Consider the following 16,368-nt stretch of genomic DNA (forward strand, 5'->3'; position numbering starts at 1 on the left):
AAGTGACCACAAAGGTTAAAAATGGTAAACTGGCCCAAACAAGAATCTCGGTGCCAAATCTAAGCTGTCTCAGCAGCCCAAGGCCTTTCTTGCGTCTCAGGTTCACTTTCTGTTATCTCTTCTCCTGGCAGTTTGTATTTGAGAGCAGGAATAAGTGGGACTCTGGGCAATAGAATTATTTTCGTAATATTTCCAGTGGATTAGAATCAGGACAAGAGGCTTGAGAAAATGCTGCATCTCAGGAGAGTTTGGGCCGGGGCTTTGGTAAGAGTGCTTCAGGGAAGTCTGGGACAATGGGATTATTGACTGTCGTCCTCCCGGAGAGGGTTGTTTGCAAGTGTTTCCTTGTTGCGACTGCAGAGTTTAACTATTCGACCTGAAGCGCAGAGCAAACTTTGGGATCTATATGACTCTGAACAGTGTTTCTAGAACACACACACACACACACACACACACACACACACACACACACACACACACACAACCAGTGCATTCCCCAAAGTCCTTAGGGTGCCCAGAACCCCATTGCCCAGGCGGTGGGTGTGTTAGAAGGGAGACTGGGATGCACTTAGATTTGGCTGGTTCCAGGGAACAATTAATTCATCATCCAGCATCGTCATTCTAGTTCTTCATGGCACCTGAAACCACATTGCCATTCATTATTACTGATAATCTTTGCTTCTTGGCGCAACTTTTTTGCCTTTTTTTTTTTTTTTTTTTTTTTTAAGGGCTGCACCTGCAGTATAAGGAGGTTCCCAGGCTAGGGGTTGAATCGGAGCTGTAGCTGCCGGCCTACACCACAGCCACAGCAACGCCAGATCTGAGCCCCATCTGCGACCTACACCACAGCTCACGGCAATGCTGGATCCTTAATCCACGGAACAGGGCCAGAGATAGAACCTCTGTTCTCATGGTCCTTAGTCAGACTCATTTCCACCGAGCCAGGACGGGAACTCCCTTGTTGCATTTTAAAACCAAATTATTTTCCTTATGATTTCTTGGAGTTATTGAAACAAACAAACAAAAAAAAATGCAGATGGACTTCAGGGAGACCCTGCTCTAAGTCTCCCTGAATAAGTCGATGTCATGGGGGTAGGAGCTCCCTGAACATGCACTGACCAAGTGAGCAGGACGCAGCAATACAGCAGCTCAGCAGCCTGGCCATTTGATTCTGCATATCCAGGTGTACAGGTGAATACATACACAGGTGATGGCTTATAGGAAGGACTCTGGAAGGCTTCCCATCTGGAATCTAGTGGCTTCAACTTATGTTTATTGACACCTAGCATGCACTGGGTGCTCTGTTGGCCAGGCTGTCGATTAGTTGTACCCACGATCTCATTTAATCCTCCCAGCAACCCTGAGCAACCCTGAGGGATTATTATCCCCGTTTTACAGATGAGGAAACTGAGGTGAGGGCGATCAGGAAACCAGGTGGAGGGTACATGCTCGTCAGCAGGTGGGGAGGAGGCCGAGCTGAAATGTCTAACTCCTGAGTCCACCCCCTCTGACACGCCGTATGCCCTGACCCGCTACTCTTTCAGGCTCATACAAAGAAATGTGTGGGTCGTTTTTTTTCCTTTATGGGGCTGCAGGTGTGGCACATGGGCATATGGAAGTTTCCAGGCTAGGGGTCAAATCGGAGCTGCAGCTGCAGGCCTTTGCCACATCCACAGCAACGCAGGATCTGAGCTGCATCTGCAACCTACACCACAGCTCATGGCAACACTGAGTCCCCAACCCACTGAGCGAGGCCAGGGATCAAACCCACAACGTCATGGATACTAGTCGGGTTCGCTACCACTGAACCACAACAGAACTTCAGAAGTGTGGTTTTTAAAAATGGCTGGAATAGGAGTTTGCATTGTGGCTCATTGGGCCAAGAACCTGATATATTCTCCATGAGGATGTAGGTTCAATCCCTGGCCTCCATCAGTGGGTCAAGGATCCAGCATTGCCACAAGCCACAGCATAGATCACAGGTGCAGCTCAGATCCTGAGTGGCTGTGACTGTGGTGTAGACCTGCAGCTGCAGCTTCAATTCAACCCCTCACCTGGGAACTTCCACATGCCACAGGTGTGGCCATAAAAAAAGACAAAAATTGCTGGATTATACATTCTTCATTGAAGCACGTCCAAGAGATCATCCTTTAACTACTTTTGCTTGGAGAGACATATACTGCAACAAATCTCCAAGACGCTCTGGTTTTGAGACTGTTTTTTAAACTCTTGCCATTTTCTTTAAATAAATATGTTAATAACTACATAGACTTCATTAAACTATCTCTTTTCAGTAAGGGAGCTATTTCCATCATATTTTTGCCAATTGAACATTACCTCGTGCTTGCTATAAAAATTGGTGACTGGTATAATGTTTTAAAAAAAATGTTGGTATTTTCCAGTCTCGTTTTTCTTTCAACTCCGGCATCACTCCAGCCATTTCACATTCCTCTTAGAAGCAATGGATGGGGGGAGAGGAAGAGTACAAGGTCTTACACAAGCATTATGTATCTTGGTCTTAAAATTATGTTTGTTTTGAAAAGGAAGGAAAGCTCTAGAGTGTCACCTTGGCTGTTTCTGACTTTTCATTGCCTCAGACTAGGCTAAAGAGCAGGAAAATAGACCATGGCTAAGGACCACACTTATTAAGTTGAAATGAGAGGGCATTTCCACGGGGCAGTGGGGCTGGTTGCAGGCACTAATGCGGATCTGCTTGTGTGCGAGGCCTCGCTTCCTGCCACATCAAAGGTCCAGGTCCAGTCTGATAAGTTTCTGGAGATGCTGCCACCAAGCTGTAAGGTGACCTGTGGTCTTTCTTGCTGTGCACCTACCCACGTGGGAGAGCGGTAGGTGTCAGACTTCCACAGGAAGCCGCTCAGAAAGACGTGGGCACCCACTCTGTCTCTTCAGAGGCAGAGGTGCTCCAGCCACTGTCACTGCAGTGCTTACAAGTGAAGCTGGAGACAAGACACACACACATTCACTGATTTTCATTACCTAATGCTTAAACCGGAGGTTGGCATCCACCCTAGAAAAGGCCTGAATGGCCTCCCTGCTGCCAAGTATTTTCTCTTTCTTGTGGCTCTTTCTGATCCACATCGGCTCCTACCTGGAAAGTGCTGCCCCACCCATGAGCCCTATGGTCCCGGGATGGTGCAAATCCTGAGAAACGACCCTGTCAGAGGCCAGCGTCCTGTCTCTAAACCTGGGTGACTTTGCGTGACTTTGGATAAGCCAGGAGAGAGTTCTCTGTCCTGCCAGATAAGGCCACATCGAAGGCACGTCCAGATCTTCCATCTGCACATTGTGGAAGCGACATAAGCAGCCAGGCATGGTGAAAAGACCCGCACAGACGGCTCCCAGGCTTGGGGCATGTTGTCATGCAATGAGAAGGGCTCAAGGCTGGGCTCTGGTTTGTTCCAAGCTCCCCGTTGAGCACCAGTGATGGAGTATGTGAAATAGAATACAAGGCGGAATGTGTTTAAATCCCACAAGGGAAACGCAGAATGCTACGCAAGCACAGAGCAGAGAGCTGCGTTCCAGCTGGGAGGCAGGTGCCAGGAAAGGCTTTGGGAGGAGGCAGTGCTGGAGCCAGGCCTTGAAGAACCGGTTATATCTCGACAAACAGATGAGGCAGAAGCAAAGGGAACAGTGTCACCAAAGAGATACTGGATTAAGCGGAGGGCAGGACTGCACTGTGAAACTCACTCACAGAAAAACTGGACCATGGTCTTAAGAGCAGTGGGCATCTTCATCGTTCTCTACGGTTCCCAAAGCATTTCATTATCCCTTATTCTATTTGATTCATCCAAAATACAAACTTAAGTCTTAAGATTCTTGTTTTATTTTCGTGACGCTTCAACGGAGGGAATAAGTGTGAATGTAGTTTAAATACCATAAAATGCGACATTATGTAAGATATGAGTACTTATAGGGAATGATTACAACACGTAGAGACTACACTATAACTTCATCAACTGCACAGTTGCTTTATTAATGCCCACTTTCTGCAGACCCAGCAGAACCTTTAGATTTAAAAAAAAAAAAAAAATCTAAAGCACATACGACAAAGTGCTAACATTTGCTCATTTTGGGTAGTGAGTACATGACTCTTTGTTACCTTCTTTTGAAAATTTTCTATTTTTTCATTAAAAAGTTTACATGCAATTTATTTGTGTATTGAACATAAAACAAATTGTCGGAAATTTCCAGTAAATCTTTAAGTGCTGGTGTTAAAAAGCAAAGACAGAAAGCATTCCAAAAGACTCACGTGGAAAGCCATCTGTATTTTCTTTGTTCCTTTAAGGATTCAAAGACAGAGAAGGAAATACCTTAAAGCGGCCAATGAGCATCCCAAACATAACACTGGAATCGCTCTCACGATGGTCCCACACGGTAGTAAATTCTGCTATTGTTTTCCACGACAGGCACAGCTCGTCTTATTGTGCTTTGCAGATATTGTGTTTCTTACAAATTGAAGGCTGGTGGCAACCTTGCATCAATCAAATCTATCAGCTCCATTTTTCCAACAGCATAATTTTTTAAAGTAATATGTGTACACTGTTTTTTTTAAACATAATGCTGTGCACACAATAAACTGCAGAGTGGTGTAAATATAACTTTAAGGTGCACTGGGAAACCGAAAAATCTTAAGACTTGCTTTATTGCAACATTTGCTTTATTTTGGTGGTCTGGAACTGAATCTGCAATACCTCCAAGGTATGTGTGTACTTATAGAGGAATTAAAATTCTTTAATAAAATTTAATTTTATCAGAGTATAGTTGATTTACAATGTTGTACCAGTTTCAGGTGTACAGCAAAGTGAATCACTCATACATATAAATATATCCATTCTGTTTTTTCCCATGTAGGTTATTACAAACAATTGAGTAGATTGCCCTGTGCCGTCCAGTAGATTCTCATTAATCATGTATTTTACAGGAGTTCCTGTCGTAGCGCAGTGGTGAACGAATCCAACTAGGAACCCATGAGGTTGCGGGTTCAATCCCTGCCTTGCTCAGTGGGTTAAGGATCTGGTGTTGCCGTGAGCTGTGGTGTAGGTTGCAGACGCAGCTCGGATCCCAAGTTGCTGTGGCTCTGGTGTAGGCCAGTGGCTACAGCTCTGATTCGACCCCTAGCCTGGGAACCTCCATATGCCGCGGGAGCGGCCCCAGAAAAGGCAAAAAGACAAATAATAATAATAATAATAATCATGTATTTTACACAGCATAATAATCATGTGTTTATATGATTAATAATAATCATGTATTTTACACAGTTTACGGTATTCCATCCTCCCAATTCTTTCCTTCCTCTGGCAGTTTCACCTATGGTAACCATAAGATTGATTTTAAAATCTGTGAGTTTGTTTTATAAATAAGTTCTTTTGTATCATTTTTATTATATTCCACATACAAGTGATATCACACTATATTTGTCTCTGTCTGACTTACTTCACTTAAGATGATAATCTCTAGGTCCATCCATGATGCTACACACGGCACCCATTCATTCTTTTTTATGGCTGAATAATATTCCATTGTGTCTATGTGCCACATGTTCGTTATCCATTTCTCTGTTGATGGACATTTAGGTCGCTTCCATGTCTTGGCTACTGTAAACAGTGCCGCAATGAACACTGAAGTGCAGGTATCTTTTCAAATTAGAGTTTTCTCTGGATATATGACCAGGAGTGGGACTGCTGGTAGTTCTATATTTAGTTTTTTAAGGAAATTTAAGGACGTTAAAAATGTTCATAATAGTCTGGAAAATGTTCGCATACCGCAGCAGCATTGCTTATATGATTTATCCAAACATGAATGGATTTTGGCCCTACTGGGAAAGTTCAACAAGTAAACACAAGCATTCAAGGGTAAGTTATCAACACATTCTGTCAGGTTTTGAGGAGCGGGTTCCTTTGTTTTTTTCTTCTCTTTTCTTTTTAGGGCCAAACCTGTGGCCTATGGAAGTTCCCGGGCTAGGGGCTGAATCAGAGCTGCAGCTCCAGGCCTACGCCACAGTAACTCCAGATTAAAGCCACATCTGTGACCTACGCTGCAGTTCGCGGCAACATCAGATCCTTAACCAACAGAGCAAGGCCAGGGATTGAACCCACATCCTCAAGGACAATAGGTTGGGTTCTTAACCCACTAGGCTGCAACAGGAACTCCATTTGTTTGTTTTGGCTGTGGATTGCAGTGGCTAGAGGTGGGATCTCAGTCCCCAGCCAGACTGAACCCAAGCCGCAGCCGTGAAAAGTACCAAAACCTAACCACTAGACCACCAGGGAGCTCTCAACTCTTTAGAGATGGAATGTCACTGCGAAAGTAAAGAACAAAGGCAAGATGAAACAGGAAATCTCCTAAAAGCACCTGGAAATCACGGTAACAGCAGAGATCATGAAATACATGCTTTTTAACGTATGCTACTTCAACGTTTTACTAAATAGACTATTTTCTGCAGATTTTGGATCCAGTGTTCCTGGAAGTATGCAGAACCCATGCCCAGCTGTGCCCATCCGTTTAAATGCGCTTGGCTTCAACAGATGTTGGCCGGAGAAGACAGAAGTGAAACGGGAGAGGGATCCGGAGGCGCAAAATGAGCAGAACACTGAAATACGAACTGGTGACCATGGCGGCAGGGTCACCAAAGCGTGTGAATCATGCTCCTCCCTGGAGCGCAGGTGCCGCTGTGGCGTCCACATGAGACCAGGAGAGAGGAGGGAGTGGCGGCAGCCTGGGGTCTGTGGAGCGATGGGGACAGAGGGGACCGCGACGGCTGAGAGGAGAGTGGAGGGTGAGAATGTGGAGGCAGTAAGACGAAAACTCTTTCCAGAAAATGTGCTGGAGTTCCCGTCCTGGCGCAGCAAAAACGAATCCCATCATGGCTCCCTAGGAGCCATGAGGTTGCGGGTTCCATCCCAGGTCTCGCTTGGTGGGTTAAGGATCTGGTGTTGTCACGAGCTGCGGTGTAGGTTGCAGATGGGGCTCTGATCTTGCGTGGCTGTGGCTGCGGCTGTGGTGTAGGCTGGCAGCTGTAGCTCCGATTCGCCCTCTAGCCTGGGAACCTCCAAGTGCCCCAGGTCGGCCCTAAAGAAAAAAAAAAGAGCAAAAAAACAAAACAGTGAGGGGAAATGTGGATCCTGAGCCGTGGGGTGACAACGGGCCTCAGGGAGAGGGTTCTGTAGACAAGAGACCCTGGAGCGTTTTCAGATGGGGTGGGGGCAAAATGCGAGCAGAGGGGACGCGGCGGGGGTGGGGAGGCAGCGGAGACCTGAGGACTGGGCAGGACCTGGGACAGGGCGGGCTCCCTTCTGTGAAGGCTGCTGTGTCCCAGGAGGGAAGGATGAGGGCAGACGCAGGTGCAGTCCTCGTTTTGGTGGCGGCACACGAAGAAGCTTCTGGTCCCAAGTCTTCCAATTTCGGGAAACGTGAAGCCAGGGGCTTTGCCGAGAGGGAGGGACAAGGGTGTGAGTGGGGAGGGGCGGGCTGGGAGCTTGTAGAGAACAGAGACCCCGGAGAAGTGGAGGGAGAGGCCGAGGACCCGGCGGGGAAGCCAGGCGGCGCTGAGAGCCGGTGGGCTGGGAGGACGGAGCCCCGAGCTGCGGGGTGAGGGGGCACCGGGCTGCCAGACTGGTCCCTGCATCTCCGCGGGCCGGGGTGGGGGAGGAGGCAGGGTCCCCAGAGAGGGCGGAGGGGTCCTTCTGGGGAGGGAACCGGTCGGGAAACTGGAGGAGCAGGAGGTGGGGAGCCGATCTTCTGGAAGGTTGGGACCTGTGACTGCAGAGATGTGGGGAGGGGCCTGCGCACCTGGTGACGCACCTGACACACCCTGGCCGCTCCGGACTCCGCCTCCTGCAGGAGGAGGGCTGTCCAGGCGGGGGCGCGGCTTCCGGGGGCACTGGCGGGGGCACTGGCGGTGGAGAGTGGGCAAGGCCTGAGCGGGGGATCCTCCGGGCAGAGCGCAGGAATGGACACGTCCTCAGTTAAAACGAACCTCCTTCCAGACCGAGGGCTTCTCCCCGTGTGGGCCCAGGACCGCAGCGTCAGCAGCACGTGGCCGCCTGGAAACGCACATTCTCCGGCCTGACCCCACACCTGCTGCCTCAGAAACTCTGGGGTGGAGCCCAGCAATCTGAGTCTCCACAAGCCCTCCAGATGACTCCAGACTTCGAGAACCACTGCTCTGGAGGCAGATGGAAGGGACAGGATACTAGTTTGGGGGGAGGGCAGCCCGAGGACAAAACCAGCTTTCACACCGTCCTGTCTTGCACACATCAGGCAGATGGTCCCAGCCTCAATGCCTCATCCTTTGGAAAATGAGAAAAGAACAGCTACTTCCCTCACAAGGCTATTTTGATGCTAATGTCATATATTCACAGCGCCTGGAAGATGTCTGACTCCTGTTTTTATGACTGGAAATAAATTCAGTAGTCAAAATCGGCCACCATACATAGCACATGATCTCAAACAGATGAATAAATTAATCGTTGATGAATCAAGGCAACGTATCTCAGTACATAGTAAAAAAAAAATCACTACTATAAAACAATATAAACTGAGTAAGGCAAAATATAATGTGCTCGCTAAGAGACATTTAAACAGACTCTAGCTATTAAAAGCTAGGTCAGATTAAATCTTAGTTCCTCTACATGGAGCAACAGCTTTTTTCTCTTTTTTTCCTTTTCAGGGCTGCACCTGCAGCACTTGGAAGTCCCAGCTCCCAGGCTAGGGGTCAAATCAGAGCGGCAGCTGCCAGCCACAGCCACAGCCACACCAGATCCCAGCTGCATCTGCAATCTGCGCTGCAGCTTGTGGCAATGCCAGATCCTTAACCCACTGAGCTAGACCAGGGATCAAACCTGCATCCTCATGGAGACGATGTGGGATCCTTTACCCGCTGAGCCACAATGGGAACTCTGCAATCACCTTTTTGATTATTCAGGTCAAGGGAGGCAAAGGGTTCTAGGGAAGTCTCAGGTCAGCCATCACAAGAGGATTTAAAATCTGCAGTATTGGTACACATGAGATGCATTTAACCTACAAGGTTCAAATCTATGCATAGGTGGATTTTCAATGACGTTTTGTCGTACAGTGAAATTTAACACAAAGAAGCTGAAAAAGCATCAGGAATGGAAGATCCCAACACCTGCCTAAGAACTATTATATATACAATCACACGTGGAGCTGACACTCCAAGCTCTGAGTTTTCAAATGGTCTTGTTAAGTTGGTTGTTTGGAGTAAAATATAGACTTTTAGGAGTAGCCTGGTGGCTCAGAGGGTTAAGCATCTGGCGTTGTCACTACTGTGGTCGAGCTGCTTCTATGGTGCGAGTTCAGTCTGTGGCCTGGGAATTTCCACATGTCATAGGTGCGACCAGAAAAAATAAAATAAAATATAGAATGTTAGATCTGGAAGAGGTCCTTGGGAATATTGATCCTTTATCTTTTCAAACATAATTTTAGAAGCAGAACCCTATTTCCCTCTTAAAAAACAAAACAGAATCTTAACACCAAGATAAAAGTGGTAAAAGGAAAACTACTCTGCTGAAAGAGGCAGGCAATCAACGCCTAGAGTCACCAAAGTAGTTTGAAATCCACTAACCTAGATCCTACCTACAATTTTAGGTTATAGGCCAATTCGTTAAGTAGGCCAGGGGCTGGGGTGATATCTAAGGCATCTTATAAGACCCATAGGTATCTTGGGTAGAAAAATTCATTTCCTTCTTTTTTTTTTTTTTTTTTTCCTTTTGTCTTTTTGTTGTTGTTGTTGTTGCTATTTCTTGGGCCGCTCCCGCGGCATATGGAGGTTCCCAGGCTAGGGGTCCAATCGGAGCTGTAGCCACCGGCCTACGCCAGAGCCACAGCAACGCGGGATCCGAGCCGCGTCTGCAACCTACACCACAGCTCACGGCAACGCCGGATCGTTAACCCACTGAGCAAGGGCAGGGACCGAACCCGCGACCTCATGGTTCCTAGTCGGATTCGTTAACCACTGCGCCACGACGGGAACTCCCATTTCCTTCTTTTTATCTGTCTCTTTTGACCCTCAAGGGTAGAAGGTTGAGTTCTTTATAATGTATTATAATCACTGGTTATCAGACTCCTACCTTATTTTATTCATTTATTCTATTTCTATTCCCATCCCATTCCCACAAAAGAACCATCTTGACGTGTGAAGGGGTATGTTTTGTTTGTGTTCTTGCCGAATCTGCATACTGTTTTGTGTGCTCATATTGTTTTCTTTTAACTTTTTTTTTGGCTGAGCCCATGGCTTGTGGACGTTTCAGGCCAGGGATCAAACCTGGGTCATGGCAGTGACCCGAGCCACAGCAGTGACAACTTGGGATCCCTAACCCACTGAGCCACAGGGAACTCCCGGTGTGCACATATTTGAAATTTTATGTAAGTGGCACTGTATCCTGTCCCTCATCCTGTTTCTTACTTTTTTACTCTGCCCGATGCCTGTGGACCACTTACGATGCCATGTGAGCATCTAACCTGTCATTTCCAGCTGCCCCTCGGGCACAGCCACTACGTTTGACATCTCCTCTCGCCCAGGTTGCCTTCAATCCCCTGCCACCCAAATAATGCTGCGGTGAACACACCGGCCTCCTGATAGGTGGGTCTGAGATTTTCCTTAGGGATTTATGCGTAGGGGTGGAACTGCTGTGTCCCAGTACATGTCTGTGGACCCCTACTTTGTATCCGTCGTTCCAGATTGTTCCTGCATGTTCCACAAGCCTCCAGCAGCCGGACGGCAATCTACCCACACTTGGCTTGCGGTAGATTGTGGTCGGTCGAACCAGCCTGGCAAGTGTAAAGTGCCATCTTGTGTGTGTTTGCATGTCTCTGATAAGAGAGACTGCGACTTGCTTCCTGGGCTGAATGGCCTTTTGAGTTTCCTTGTAGGAAAAGGGTTCCCATCCTTTGTCAATTCTGAGACAAGACTTGCTATCTTTTCCTCGTTGACTTCAGAAGGCCCTTTCACATTCCAGAGACATCAATGAATCTCTTGTTGGCCCAGACGTCCAAAAAACCTTTCCCAACTCTCCTATCTTACGGCTCCCGACCTGGGGCGAATTATTTCATCTTTCTGCACCTTACTTTCCTTCTCTGCAAATGGGGAGAGGATAACAGGCCACTCCCCGCACCTTGTGTGAGGATTAAATCAGTTGTCTCTATGTTTTCATATTGTCTGTAAATCAAGAGGAAAACACATTTCTCAGCAGGAAAGGTGTATCCATAACTGAAAAGGTTCAAGTGCATATTAGGGCATGGCTTTTTGACCCCGGTGGGTATTAAGGGACTCTCCTGCCTACTCAACGGCAAGAGAACAGGTTGCTTAAGACACACAGCAACTCAGCCCAAATTTACCTCAATCCCAACTCCAACCTCAGTATTCACGATCCCTGCCCCCCCACCATCACCACCCTGTTGTTAGTTTCATTTCATAGATTTTGGAGGGCATAGATTTTGGTCTTCTCTCAGAGGCCAGAGTCTCATGACAGGACAAGCAAACGGTGACATGACATGGCCATTGCACACTGCCCAAAAATATGAAGCAAATCTAAGTGACCCAGGTAGAAGAGGCCTGAGTCACACTGCCTTTTTAACCAGAGCATCTTAGGGAAAGTTTCAGGGTCCAGATTTATGGAAGGATTGCTGGTACGTGTGAATGACGGACGTGATGGAGAGAGCCTGATGTTCGACTATTTTAGTTCTTTCCAAAAACCCCTCCCTCGAAAAGGGATGGGGCAGAGACACTGCTCAGAGCTGCGTGTCTGTCACCAGGAATGGCAATTCTGATCCATGTGGCTCCGAGCAAGGTGACCCCTGAAGAAACGGAGGCTTGGGACTTCCTGCCAGAGCCTGTAGCTCTGACCTTGTCAAGCTCTGTTAAGTGTTTCGTATACACACGTGCTGGACTGCAGATCACAGCAACCTCACGGGGTCGCCGGCCATCGGACAACAGGGGCCTACAGGTAAATATGTGATGACTTTGTTTGTTTGTCTTTTGTCTTTCTAGGGATGCACTCATGGCATAGGGAGGTTCCCAGGCTACAGGTCGAATTGGAGCTACAGCTGCCAGCCTACACCACAGCCACAGCCACAGCAATGCCAGATCTGAGCCGCGTCTGCGACCTACACCACAGCTCACGGCAACACCGGATCCTGAACCCACTGAGCGAGGCCTGGGATCAAACCCGCAACCTCATGGTTCCTAGTCAGATTCGTCTCCCCTGAGCCACGACGGGAACTCCCTGTTATGACCGTTACTGCCAAGAAGCTGACGCAGAAAGACCAAGAACCTCGGGGGAAAGGGTCTCAGAGCGATGACCTTTACGCCACAGGAACCCTGAAGTTCATCGCTTTGTCTGATTTGTTTCAAAGTCGATGCCAAATTCATGTTAATTAGTTTCCATTTCGTTTTCTCCCCCAGTATTCTGGATACTGAATACTTTATTTATTTTAGGGCCGCACCCGCAGCATATGGAGGTTCCCAGGCTAGGGTTCGAATCAGAGCTGTAGCCGCCAGCCTCCACCAGGGCCACAGCAACGCAGGATCCAGGCCAGATCTCATGGCACAGCTCACGGCAACGCCAGATCCTTAACCCCCTGAGCAATGCCAGGGATCGAACTCGAGTCCTCATGGATCCTCGTCAGCTTCCTTACCACTGAGCCACAATGGAAACTCCTGGATATTGAATATTTAAATTAGCCACGTGACTTCTCTCGCAGTGATTGCTTTGAGAGCCTCATTTGAGAACAAGGAAAGGCACCCCTTTCTCAATAGATGTCTCCCAAACACTGCCCTTAAAGGAGTATCCACATTAAAAGCACACGGCGTCTTCCCCGCGATCCTTGAAGTCCCTACATGCGCGACAGTCAGTCTTCAGACACACAGACCCTGCTGCCTGGTCCCTTCTGTTTCTGTCCGAGAGGCATCAGCTTACCGCATCCCTCTCCAGGGGCTCAGGACACACATGTCGTCTGTCTTTCATCTTGTGCATCGGGCGCAGAGCGCATCCAGCTGGCAGAAGCCCCACGAAATCAGAGCCACTCTGTGCGTCCGAGAGGCATCAGCAACCACTGGAAAAGGCGCCTGAGACGTGACGCTCTCAAGCAGAGGATGAGCGCCTGGGGGCCGTCCTCCTGGGGGGAGCCCACGTCACACACCTGGAAGCCACCCCCCTCATCTCAGTGGCATCCAGACAAGGACACTCTGTCTTCTCTCGTGGGGGGGGGGGTGGCACCCTCAGCCCCCTGAAGATGTGGGCTCCAGCTCCAGAAACTCCCCAACACCATGAGCAAAAGCTTCCGCAGCCACTGGAAGTCCCCCATACCAAACCTGCTCACAGCTCACAGGTCCCCTTGTCCTAAGAATCAGGACAATGGCCCGGTTCCCGTCCTCCTTCCTCCGGGCAGCAGGGCCTGCCGAGAGCCTGGCCCCATCTAACTGCTCTAAAGGCCTGACCTGCATCTCTCACTCCGGCACCACTGTGGCGATGACGCTTCCTAGACAACCACCCTCTCACCAAATCTGCCTCCCTGTTACACAAGCAGTGAAACAGAAAACTTCTCACTCCATACAAAAATAAAACTGCAGAGTTCCTGTTGTGGCTCAGCAGGTTAACCAGCCAACACAGGGAGTTCCCATCGTGGCTCAGTGGTAATGAACCCGACTAGCATCGATGAGGATGTGGGTTCTTTCCTTGGCCTCCCTCAGTGGGCTATAGGATCCAGCGTTGCCGTGAGCTGTGGTGTAGGTCGCAGACGTGGCTTGGATCCCACATTGTTATGGCTGTGGTGTAGGCCGGCAGCTACAAAGTTCAATTTGACCCCTAGCCCAGGAACTTCCATTTGCTGCAGGTGAGGCCCTAAAAAGACCAAAAAAAAAAAAAAAAAAAAAAACAACAACAACAAAAAAACAAAAAAACACCAAATATAGTGTCCATTAGGATGCAGGGCCAATCCCTGGCCTCGCTCAGTGGGTTAAGGATCTAGTGTTGCTACAAGCTGCGGTGCAGGTCACAGATGCAGCTCACATCAGGCGTGGCTGTGGCTGTGGCAGAGGCCGGCAGCTGCAGCTCTGATTTGATCCCTAGCCTGGGAACTTCCATATGCCACAGGTGTGACCAAACAAAGAATAAAATAAAATAAAGTAAAATAAGCCATGATATACCATTTTGTCTTACATATGAAACTCCTACTTCTGCATTATGAAGCCAAGAAAAATCAAACAATTATATCCCAACAACTGCTGGAATATCTGACACCAACCCAGGAAGCAAAATGTTGCCCATCATTTGGGCAGTAGAGGAGGTGGCTGGTGTGCTGTTTCCTCACAGGAACCTGCCACCCCGATAGGAGGCGCGCCTCACTTCTCACAGGCTTTGATGCCTCCAAATTTCATCCCTAAACTGTTTTCTCAGAAGCAGTTCTCCCACATTAATTTTTAGGTTTTCTTACAAATAAATACAAGTTAACAACAACCCCCCTAAAAGAAAGGTTCTTACTCCCGACGCAGACACACATTTGTCGGAATTACTTTCAAATACTTAAATGTTTTAGCACTTAAAGGTTGAGTTAATGTTAAAATGTTATAATCAGATAATCGTGGCCAAAGAAGGTAACGTGGATAAGCTTGGGAAGCTCGCGCTTGTTTTTCCATGTGACTGTCGCAACTTTGCAGTCCCAGGGACGGCCATTAAAATGACATCCAGGAGTTCCCGTTGTGGCTCAGCGGGTTAAGAATCGGACTAGGAGCCATGAGGATTTGGGCTGGATCCCCGGCCTCGCTCAGTGAGTTAAGGATCCGGCATTGCCGCAGGCTATGGCATAGGTTGCAGATGTGGCTCAGATCTGGTGCTGCTGTGGCTGTGGTGTAGGCTGGCACCTGCAGCTCTGATTCCACCCATAACCTAGGAACTTCCATATATTGTGGGTGCGGCTCTAAAGACAAAAAAAAGAGGACATCCAGAGCCCTCACCCCATCACTCGGTCCTTCCCCCTGCTCTTGCCTATAACTATTCCACCTTTGTTTCTTTTTCTTTTCTTTTTTTTTGGCTGCATCCGCAGCATTCAAAAGTTCTCAGGCCAGGGATCGAACCCAGGCCACGGCAGTGACCTAAGCTGCTGCAGTGACAATGCAGATCCTTAATCTGCTGAGCCACCAGGGAGCTCCCCTTCCAGCTTTGAAGTTAGCTTCACTCTAAGCCACCTTCCCACTCTTGTATAAAGATGGCAACCCCAAGTTCAAGGTCAGGAATTAAATCTATCAGGGACCTGAAAACAACCTGGACTGCAGAATGATAAAGGCAACCTTGGAAATCAATTGATAATCAATGGCTCCACTCAGATAAGGAAAGAGCGGTCCACCAGTGCTGCCCTTGGCCCTAGTAACTCACAGTTACCTCTGCCAGGCTCCGGAGTCCCGGATCAGTGCCCCTTCCACCTCAGTGCCTGCCTCATTGACTGATCAGAGACCAGGATCCAAGCTTTCAGAAAATATTCAGCGGTCATCCCCACACTTTCTGACTTTTAATTTCCCCAAACACAGTGTTTAAAGTTAAATTCTGAATCAGTCTGACACTTTGAGGGATGTGCTTCGAGGGGCCCATAGTAGCTATACAACTGAAAGGCAGGGATTTTCTTTTTCTTCCTTTTTTTCTTCTTACAGCCTCACCTTCGGCATATGGAAGTTCCCAGGCTAAGGGCTAAATCTGAGCTGCAGCTGCTGGCCTACGCCACAGCCACAGCAACGTGGGATCCAAACCACATCTGTGACCTACGCCACAGCTTGCAGCAACGCTGGATCCTTAACCCACTGAGGAGGCCACGGCTTGAACTCACATCCTCAGGGACACAATTTTGGGTCCTTAACCCTCTGAGCCACAAGGGGAACTCCAAAGCAGGAATTTTTTAAAAATCACATTTATTTGTTCATCGTCCCATGAGCCTCTAAATCATATTCCTTACCGGTTTTCTCTAGTAGGACACACGCACCAGCCCCAAAGTTACTCCGTTTTATTACAAGCACCAAAAACAAAAGTTAGAGCCCAGCAATCCTATAGATGCCCTGTGACCAGTCTCTCACCCAGATAAAAAGGCATGAACCCATCACCTGCTCGTGTCATGGTCATTCTAGAAAGCGACACCAAGAACCTTAAGGAACTTGGCTTTTTCTCACGGAATAGAAATAAACTTCCTTTCTTGGTTACAGTTTCAGAGAGAAAAAAAATGGAGAAGAACTGGAGAGGCTCTATTTTGTTTCGAAAGGTAGGCAATGTTTCCTGCCCCTGCCCCTCCCCCGTAGCCTGGGAGGACTCGGCACTGCGCCCTTGAACTGCTGTGAGCCAGGCTCCC

The 16,368-nt window shown here is 48.3% G+C and overlaps 1 protein-coding gene and 1 long non-coding RNA gene across 4 annotated transcripts in view; both read right to left on the reverse strand.

The window, feature by feature from the left end:
* Window positions 1-16,368, reverse strand: part of SLC22A3 (solute carrier family 22 member 3) — a 97,819-nt gene that overhangs the window by 71,362 nt on the left and 10,089 nt on the right. The window lies entirely within an intron of this gene.
* Window positions 10,026-14,421, reverse strand: LOC146405901 (uncharacterized). Its single transcript, XR_014843837.1, has 2 exons — window positions 13,795-14,421; window positions 10,026-12,144 (listed from the first exon to the last, which is right to left on the reverse strand). It is a non-coding gene; the product is annotated as an uncharacterized LOC146405901 (long non-coding RNA).

This window comes from Sus scrofa, chromosome 1 (assembly GCF_054392235.1).
Source record: "Sus scrofa isolate SSC_HxYL_T2T_F1_AM1 chromosome 1, Sscrofa_HxYL_maternal_Yorkshire_Landrace_v2.0, whole genome shotgun sequence".
In the NCBI taxonomy this organism is placed as follows: Eukaryota; Metazoa; Chordata; class Mammalia; order Artiodactyla; family Suidae; genus Sus; species Sus scrofa.